The 8,857-nt window shown below is 62.9% G+C and overlaps 1 non-coding gene across 1 annotated transcript; it reads left to right on the forward strand.

Moving 5' to 3' along the window:
* The first annotated feature begins 7,806 nt into the window (after positions 1–7,806).
* LOC131871726 (5S ribosomal RNA) lies at positions 7,807–7,925 on the forward strand. Its single transcript, XR_009369932.1, has one exon. It is a non-coding gene; the product is annotated as a 5S ribosomal RNA (ribosomal RNA).
* Positions 7,926–8,857: the final 932 nt, after the last annotated feature.

Below are 8,857 nucleotides of genomic sequence, written 5' to 3' on the forward strand. Positions count from 1 at the left end.
TTTTTAGTTTTTCGCCGGGCGTCGCAATGCTATTTGAATAAACCTTTTGCCCGTTTGCGTTCTCGTCGGGGCCGGGCCGGGCCGGGGTGCGCTGCCCGCACTACCGCGCGCGCGGGGGCGACACCGAGCGCGCACCCGAGGCGCCCCGAGCACACAGGCCACGGTGCAACCCGGGCGTTGTGCGCGCACCCCGGTGCGCCCGAGGTGCTGCGCGCGCACCCAGGTGAAATCGGTGTGCACCTCGGCCAGTGCGCGCTCGGTCGAGTCGCGCACGTTGGCCAAGGTGCACGGTGATGTTTCTTACTCTAAGGTTCCGCACCAGACGCCCGGGACAGGTGAGCGAAGCTGGGCGGGGCCGGGGTGCGCGGCCGGGGCAGGTGCACGCAGCTGGAGAGAGCTTTGGAGCACACTTCGGAGCGCACCAATGATGCGCTCCATTCAAAAGTTTCCTGAAAAGGCAAAAAAAGTTGAGATTATAGAATTTCCCACTTGAGAGATTGTAAAAAAAAAAAATTTAAAATGAAGGAAACGCGGGTGCCAAGGTGTGCGCAGCCCAGCCAAGGTGTGCGCACCAAGGCGCCCACCCTGGCGAAGGTGCACGCAAGGTGCGCACCCGAGGCAAACCGGACAATTAACCCAACTTTCGACTTCGCGCGCACCTTGGAGCGCACTTCGGAGCGCTCCTTGGTGCGCACCAATCTTGGGCACCTCGGAGTGCACCATGGCGCCCACCAAGGTGCGCACCCGGGGCAAACCGAGCTCCGACTTCGTGCGCACCTTGGAGCGCACGAAAGGTGCGCACCATGGCGCCCACCAAGGTGCGCAGCCCAGCCAAGGCGTGCGCATCAAGGTGCGCACCCTGGCGAAGGTGCGCACCCGGGGCAAACCGAGCTCCGACTTCGTGCGCACCTTGGAGCGCACAAAAGGTGCGCAACCCAGCCAAGGTGTGCGCACCCCGGTCAAACCGAGCTCCGAATCGTGCGCACCAGAGGTGCACGCCATCGTGCGCACCTTGGAGCACACTTCGGAGCCCTCCTTGGTGCGCGCCGATGTTGCGCACCTCGGAGCGCACCCGGGGAAAACAATGCAATTAACCCGACTTTCGACTTCGTGGGCACCTCGGAGCGCTCTCGGGTTCGCACCTCGGAGCACACCGAGGTGCGCACCTTTGATGCGCTGCCTTCACCAATTTCCAGAAAAGGCAAGAAAACATTGAGAAGGTGTGCGCACCGAGGTGCCCACCCTGGCGAAGGTGCACGCGAGGTGCGCACCCGGGGCAAACCGGGCTCCGACTTCGTGCACGCCGCACCTTGGAGCACACTTCGGAGCGCTCCTTGGTGCGCACCAGGGCGCGCAACCCAGCCGAGGTGCCCACCCCGGCGAAGGTGCACGCGAGGTGCGCACCCGGGGCAAACCGGGCTCCGACTTCGTGCACGCCATGGTGCCCACCGCGGCGAAGGTGCACGCGAGGTGCGCACCCGGGGCAAACCGGGCTCCGACTTCGTGCACGCCGCACCTTGGAGCACACTTCGGAGCGCTCCTTGGTGCGCACCATGGTGCCCACCAGGGCGCGCAACCCCGCCGAAGGTGCACGCGAGGTGCGCACCCGGGGCAAACCGGGCTCCGACTTCGTGCACGCCGCACCTTGGAGCACACTTCGGAGCGCTCCTTGGTGCGCACCATGGTGCCCACCAGGGCGCGCAACCCCGCCGAAGGTGCACGCGAGGTGCGCACCCGGGGCAAACCGGGCTCCGACTTCGTGCACGCCATGGTGCGCACCGCGGCGAAGGTGCGCACCCGGGGCAAACCGGGCTCCGACTTCGTGCACGCCGCACCTTGGAGCACACTTCGGAGCGCTCCTTGGTGCGCACCAGGGCGCGCAACCCAGCCGAGGTGCCCACCCCGGCGAAGGTGCACGCGAGGTGCGTACCCGGGGCAAACCGGGCTCCGACTTCGTGCACGCCGCACCTTGGAGCACACTTCGGAGCGCTCCTTGGTGCGCACCATGGTGCCCACCAGGCCGCGCAACCCAGCCAAGGTGTGCGCACCAAGGTGCACGCGAGGTGCGCACCCGGGGCAAACCGGGGTCCGACTTCGTGCACGCCGCACCTTGGAGCACACATCGGGGCGCTCCCGGGTTCGCACCGGCGTTGCGCACCGTGGTGGGCACCTCGGAGCACACCAAGGTGGGCAGCGAGGTGCGCACCTTTGATGCGATGCCTTCACTAATTTCCATAAAAGGCAAAAAAAAAACGAGATTTTAAAATTTCCGTTTTGAAAGATAGTGAGAAAAAGGGAATGCTGGTGCCATCTTGAGCCCGCCCTGGTGCGCAGCCCAGCCAAGGTGTGCGCACCAAGGTGCCCACCCTGGCGAAGGTGCGCGCCCGGGCAATTAACCCAACTTCCAACTTCGCGCGCGCCAGGGTGGGAGCGCACCCAACAACCGGGCCTGGGAAGAGCCAATGCGAGAAACCCCACCAAACGCTCTGACAAAAAAAGAGGGGGCGCTCCAGTAACCCCGCTTCGGAGCGCACCCTGGGCAAACCCAGCCAAGGTGCCCACCCCGGCCAAGGTGCAGGCGAGGTGCGCACCCGGGGCAAACCGGGCTCCGACAACGTGCACGCCGCACCTTGGAGCACACTTCGTAGCGCTCCCGGGTGCGCACCTCAGAGCACACCAAGGTGGGCAGCGAGGTGCGCACCTTTGATGCGCTGCCTTCACTAATTTCCAGAAAAGGCAAAAAAAAAAGGAGATTTTAAAATTTCCGTTTTGAAAGATAGTGAAAAAAACGGAACGCGCGTGCCATCTTGAGCCCGCCCTGGTGCGCAGCCCAGGTAAGGTGCCCACCCTGGCAAAGGTGCGCACCCGGGCAATTAACCCTACTTCCGACTTCGTGCGCGCCAGGGTGGCAACCGGGCCTCGGAAGAGCCAATGCGAGAAACCCCACCAAACGCTCCGACAAAAAAAGAGGCGGCGCTCCAATAACCCCGCTTCGGAGCGCAGCCGGGGCAAACCCAGCCAAGGTGCCCACCCCGACGAAGGTGCACGCGAGGTGCGCACCCGGGGCAAACCGGGCTCCGACAACGTGCACGCAGCACCTTGGAGCACACTTCGAAGCACTCCCGGGTGCCCACCGGCGTTGCGCACCGTGGTGGGCAGCGAGGTGCGCACCTTTGATGCGCTGCCTTCACTAATTTCCAGAAAAAGGCAAAAAAAAATGAGATTTTAAAATTTCCGTTTTGAAAGATAGTGAAAAAAAAGGAACGCGGGTGCCATCTTGAGCCCGCCCTGGTGCGCAGCCCAGGCAAGGCATGCGCACCAAGGTGCCCACCCGAGGTGCACACCCGGGGCAAACCGGGCTCCGACTTCGTGCAGGCCGCACCTTGGAGCACACTTCGGAGCGCTCCTTGGTGCGCACCATGGTGCCCACCAGGGCGCGCAACCCAGCCAAGGTCTGCACACTAAGGTGCCCACCCCGGCGAAGGTGCACGCGAGGTGCGCACCCGGGGCAAACCGGGCTCCGACTTCGTGCACGCCATGGTGCCCACCGCGGCGAAGGTGCACGCGAGGTGCGCACCCGGGGCAAACCGGGCTCCGACTTCGTGCACGCCGCACCTTGGAGCACACTTCGGAGCGCTCCTTGGTGCGCACCATGGTGCCCACCAGGGCGCGCAACCCAGCCAAGGTGTGCGCACCAAGGTGCACGCGAGGTGCGCACCCGGGGCAAACCGGGGTCCGACTTCGTGCACGCCGCACCTTGGAGCACACATCGGAGCGCTCCCAGGTTCGCACCAGCGTTGCGCACCTTTGATGCGCTGCCTTCACTAATTTCCAGAAAAGGCAAAAAAAAAACGATATTTTAAAATTTCCGTTCTGAAAGATAGTGAAAAAAACGGAACGCGGGTGCCATCTTGAGCCCTTCCTGGTGCGCAGCCCAGGCAAGTTGTGCGCACCAAGGTGCCCACCCTGGCGGAGGTGCGCGCCCGGGGCAAACCGGGCTCCGACTTCGTGCACTGCATGGTGCCCACCAAGGCGCGCAACCCAGCCAAGGTGCCCACCGCAGCGAAGGTGCACGCGAGGTGCACACCCGGGGCAAACCGGGCTCCGACTTCGTGCACGCCGCACCTTGGAGCACACTTCAGAGCGCTCCTTGGTGCGCACCAGGGCGCGCAACCCAGCCGAGGTGCCCACCCCGGCGAAGGTGCACGCGAGGTGCGCACCCGGGGCAAACCGGGCTCCGACTTCGTGCACGCCATGGTGCCCACCGCGGCGAAGGTGCGCACCCGGGGCAAACCGGGCTCCGACTTCGTGCACGCCGCACCTTGGAGCACACTTCGGAGCGCTCCTTGGTGCGCACCATGGTGCCCACCAGGCCGCGCAACCCAGCCAAGGTGTGCGCACCAAGGTGCACGCGAGGTGCGCACCCGGGGCAAACCGGGGTCCGACTTCGTGCACGCCGCACCTTGGAGCACACATCGGGGCGCTCCCGGGTTCGCACCGGCGTTGCGCACCGTGGTGGGCACCTCGGAGCACACCAAGGTGGGCAGCGAGGTGCGCACCTTTGATGCGATGCCTTCACTAATTTCCATAAAAGGCAAAAAAAAAACGAGATTTTAAAATTTCCGTTTTGAAAGATAGTGAGAAAAAGGGAATGCTGGTGCCATCTTGAGCCCGCCCTGGTGCGCAGCCCAGCCAAGGTTTGCGCACCAAGGTGCCCACCCTGGCGAAGGTGCGCGCCCGGGCAATTAACCCAACTTCCAACTTCGCGCGCGCCAGGGTGGGAGCGCACCCAACAACCGGGCCTGGGAAGAGCCAATGCGAGAAACCCCACCAAACTCTCTGACAAAAAAAGAGGGGGCGCTCCAGTAACCCCGCTTCGGAGCGCACCCTGGGCAAACCCAGCCAAGGTGCCCACCCCGGCCAAGGTGCAGGCGAGGTGCGCACCCGGGGCAAACCGGGCTCCGACAACGTGCACGCCGCACCTTGGAGCACACTTCGTAGCGCTCCCGGGTGCGCACCTCAGAGCACACCAAGGTGGGCAGCGAGGTGCGCACCTTTGATGCGCTGCCTTCACTAATTTCCAGAAAAGGCAAAAAAAAAAGGAGATTTTAAAATTTCCGTTTTGAAAGATAGTGAAAAAAACGGAACGCGCGTGCCATCTTGAGCCCGCCCTGGTGCGCAGCCCAGGTAAGGTGCCACCCTGGCAAAGGTGCGCACCCGGGCAATTAACCCTACTTCCGACTTCGTGCGCGCCAGGGTGGCAACCGGGCCTCGGAAGAGCCAATGCGAGAAACCCCACCAAACGCTCCGACAAAAAAAGAGGCGGCGCTCCAATAACCCCGCTTCGGAGCGCAGCCGGGGCAAACCAAGCCAAGGTGCCCACCCCGACGAAGGTGCACGCGAGGTGCGCACCCGGGGCAAACCGGGCTCCGACAACGTGCACGCAGCACCTTGGAGCACACTTCGAAGCACTCCCGGGTGCCCACCGGCGTTGCGCACCGTGGTGGGCAGCGAGGTGCGCACCTTTGATGCGCTGCCTTCACTAATTTCCAGAAAAAGGCAAAAAAAAATGAGATTTTAAAATTTCCGTTTTGAAAGATAGTGAAAAAAAAGGAACGCGGGTGCCATCTTGAGCCCGCCCTGGTGCGCAGCCCAGGCAAGGCATGCGCACCAAGGTGCCCACCCGAGGTGCACACCCGGGGCAAACCGGGCTCCGACTTCGTGCAGGCCGCACCTTGGAGCACACTTCGGAGCGCTCCTTGGTGCGCACCATGGTGCCCACCAGGGCGCACCCGAGGCAAACCGGGCTCCGACTTCGTGCACGCCGCACCTTGGAGCACACATCGGAGCGCTCCCAGGTTCGCACCAGCGTTGCGCACCTTTGATGCGCTGCCTTCACTAATTTCCAGAAAAGGCAAAAAAAAACGATATTTTAAAATTTCCGTTCTGAAAGATAGTGAAAAAAACGGAACGCGGGTGCCATCTTGAGCCCTTCCTGATGCGCAGCCCAGGCAAGTTGTGCGCACCAAGGTGCCCACCCTGGCGGAGGTGCGCGCCCGGGGCAAACCGGGCTCCGACTTCGTGCACTGCATGGTGCCCACCAAGGCGCGCAACCCAGCCAAGGTGCCCACCGCAGCGAAGGTGCACGCGAGGTGCGCACCCGAGGTGCACACCCGGGGCAAACCGGGCTCCGACTTCGTGCACGCCGCACCTTGGAGCACACTTCAGAGCGCTCCTTGGTACGCACCAGGGCGCGCAACCCAGCCAAGGTGCTCACCCCGGCGAAGGTGCACGCGAGGTGCGCACCCGGGGCAAACCGGGCTCGGACTTCGTGCACGCCGCACCTTGGAGCACACATCGGAGCGCTCCCGGGTTCGCACCAGCATTGCGCACCTTTGATGCGCTGCCTTCACTAATTTCCAGAAAAGGCAAAAAAAAGAAAAAAATGAGATTTTAAAATTTCCGTTTTGAAAGATAGTGAAAAAAACGGAACGCGGGTGCCATCTTGAGCCCGCCCTGGTGTGCAGCCCAGGCAAGTTGTGCGCACCAAGGCACCCACCCTGGCCAAGGTGGGTCACGGGGTGGGTCCTAGGGTGGGTAACGGGGTGGGTACTAAGGTGCGTGCCAAGGTGGGTCATAGGGTGGGTGCCAAGGTGGGCACCAGGGTGGGTGTGCACCAACCCTAGCCAGGGTAGGTCACGGGGTGGTTGTCGGGGTGGGCGTCAAGGAGCCAAGGTGGGTGGCAAGTAGCCAAGTTGCGTGCCAAGGTGGGTGTCGGGGTGGGTGCCAAGGATCCAAGGTGGGTGCCAAGGAACCAAGGTGGGTGTCTGGGTGGGTGCCGAGGTGGGAGCCAGGGTGGGTCCCAAGGTGAGTGCAAAGGTGGGTGCCAGGGTCAAGGTGAGTGCCAATGTGGGTTCCAAGGTGCCAGGGTCAGGGTGAGTGCCAATGTGGGTTCAAAGGTGCTAAGTTGGGTGCGAGGTTGGGTGCGAGGGTGGGTGGGTGCCAAGGTGTGCTAGGTGGAAGCCCGGGTGGGTCGGCATCCCATGGGTGTCGAGTTGGGTGCCTGATGGGTGCTTCTTGTCAAGTTTTAGTCGTCGGGACTCATTTCGAGCCTTAGAGGTCGTTTCTTGTCCGGTTGCCCTGTCTTCGACCTGGGAACCCAATTTTGGTCCTCGGGTCCCATTTTTTTTTGTCTCGCATCCCACTTTTGGCCTGTGGCCTTTTCGGGGTCGATTCTCGTTTTGGGCATCAGAGCATGTTTCTTCTCCTAAAACCCAATATTTGTTTATTAAGTCTCGGAACACATTTTTGTTCTCGTGGACCCATCATGGGTCTTGGAACGCATTTGTGGTCCTTGGGTCCCATTTTGCATCCCGAAACTTGTGTTTTGGTGCTTGATCCCTATTTTGGGTGCCCACCTTGCACCAAGTGCGCACCCGGGGCAAACCGAGCGCCTTGGTGCACCGGGGCAAGATCGAGCGTGCACCCGAGGCGCCCCGAACATGCACCAAGGTGCACTCGGCCCACATGTGAGCGCAGGTCGTTGCGCCCGAGGTGGTGTGTGGGCACCGCGTTGCAGACGGGACACTGCACGCACACGACGCCCCCTCCAGGTGCACGCACGTAGGCCGGGCCGGGTGCACACCCGACGCCCTAGCAAGGTGCGCGCACCCGGGCAGGGCTCACACTTGGCGAACGGGGCGCACTTCGCGAGGGAGGGTGTGCACCTCGACGGGGGTGGGTGGCCGGGGTGGATTCGCACGTGGGTCGCGGTTTGCTAAGTACACACTGCGACAAGCTCATAACGGGTGCGATCATACCAGCGTTAGTGCACCGGATCCCATCAGAACTCCGCAGTTAAGCGCGCTTGGGCCGGAGTAGTACTGGGATGGGTGACCTCCCGGGAAGTCCCGGTGTTGCACCCTTTTTTAGTTTTTCGCCGGGCGTCGCAATGCTATTTGAATAAACCTTTTGCCCGTTTGCGTTCTCGTCGGGGCCGGGCCGGGCCGGGGTGCGCTGCCCGCACTACCGCGCGCGCGGGGGCGACACCGAGCGCGCACCCGAGGCGCCCCGAGCACACAGGCCACGGTGCAACCCGGGCGTTGTGCGCGCACCCCGGTGCGCCCGAGGTGCTGCGCGCGCACCCAGGTGAAATCGGTGTGCACCTCGGCCAGTGCGCGCTCGGTCGAGTCGCGCACGTTGGCCAAGGTGCACGGTGATGTTTCTTACTCTAAGGTTCCGCACCAGACGCCCGGGACAGGTGAGCGAAGCTGGGCGGGGCCGGGTGCGCGGCCGGGGCAGGTGCACGCAGCTGGAGAGAGCTTTGGAGCACACTTCGGAGCGCACCAATGATGCGCTCCATTCAAAAGTTTCCTGAAAAGGCAAAAAAAGTTGAGATTATAGAATTTCCCACTTGAGAGATTGTAAAAAAAAAAAATTTAAAATGAAGGAAACGCGGGTGCCAAGGTGTGCGCAGCCCAGCCAAGGTGTGCGCACCAAGGCGCCCACCCTGGCGAAGGTGCACGCAAGGTGCGCACCCGAGGCAAACCGGACAATTAACCCAACTTTCGACTTCGCGCGCACCTTGGAGCGCACTTCGGAGCGCTCCTTGGTGCGCACCAATCTTGGGCACCTCGGAGTGCACCATGGCGCCCACCAAGGTGCGCACCCGGGGCAAACCGAGCTCCGACTTCGTGCGCACCTTGGAGCGCACGAAAGGTGCGCACCATGGCGCCCACCAAGGTGCGCAGCCCAGCCAAGGCGTGCGCATCAAGGTGCGCACCCTGGCGAAGGTGCGCACCCGGGGCAAACCGAGCTCCGACTTCGTGCGCACCTTGGAGCGCACAAAAGGTGCGCA

This window comes from Cryptomeria japonica, unplaced genomic scaffold (assembly GCF_030272615.1).
Source record: "Cryptomeria japonica unplaced genomic scaffold, Sugi_1.0 HiC_scaffold_448, whole genome shotgun sequence".
In the NCBI taxonomy this organism is placed as follows: domain Eukaryota; kingdom Viridiplantae; phylum Streptophyta; class Pinopsida; order Cupressales; family Cupressaceae; genus Cryptomeria; species Cryptomeria japonica.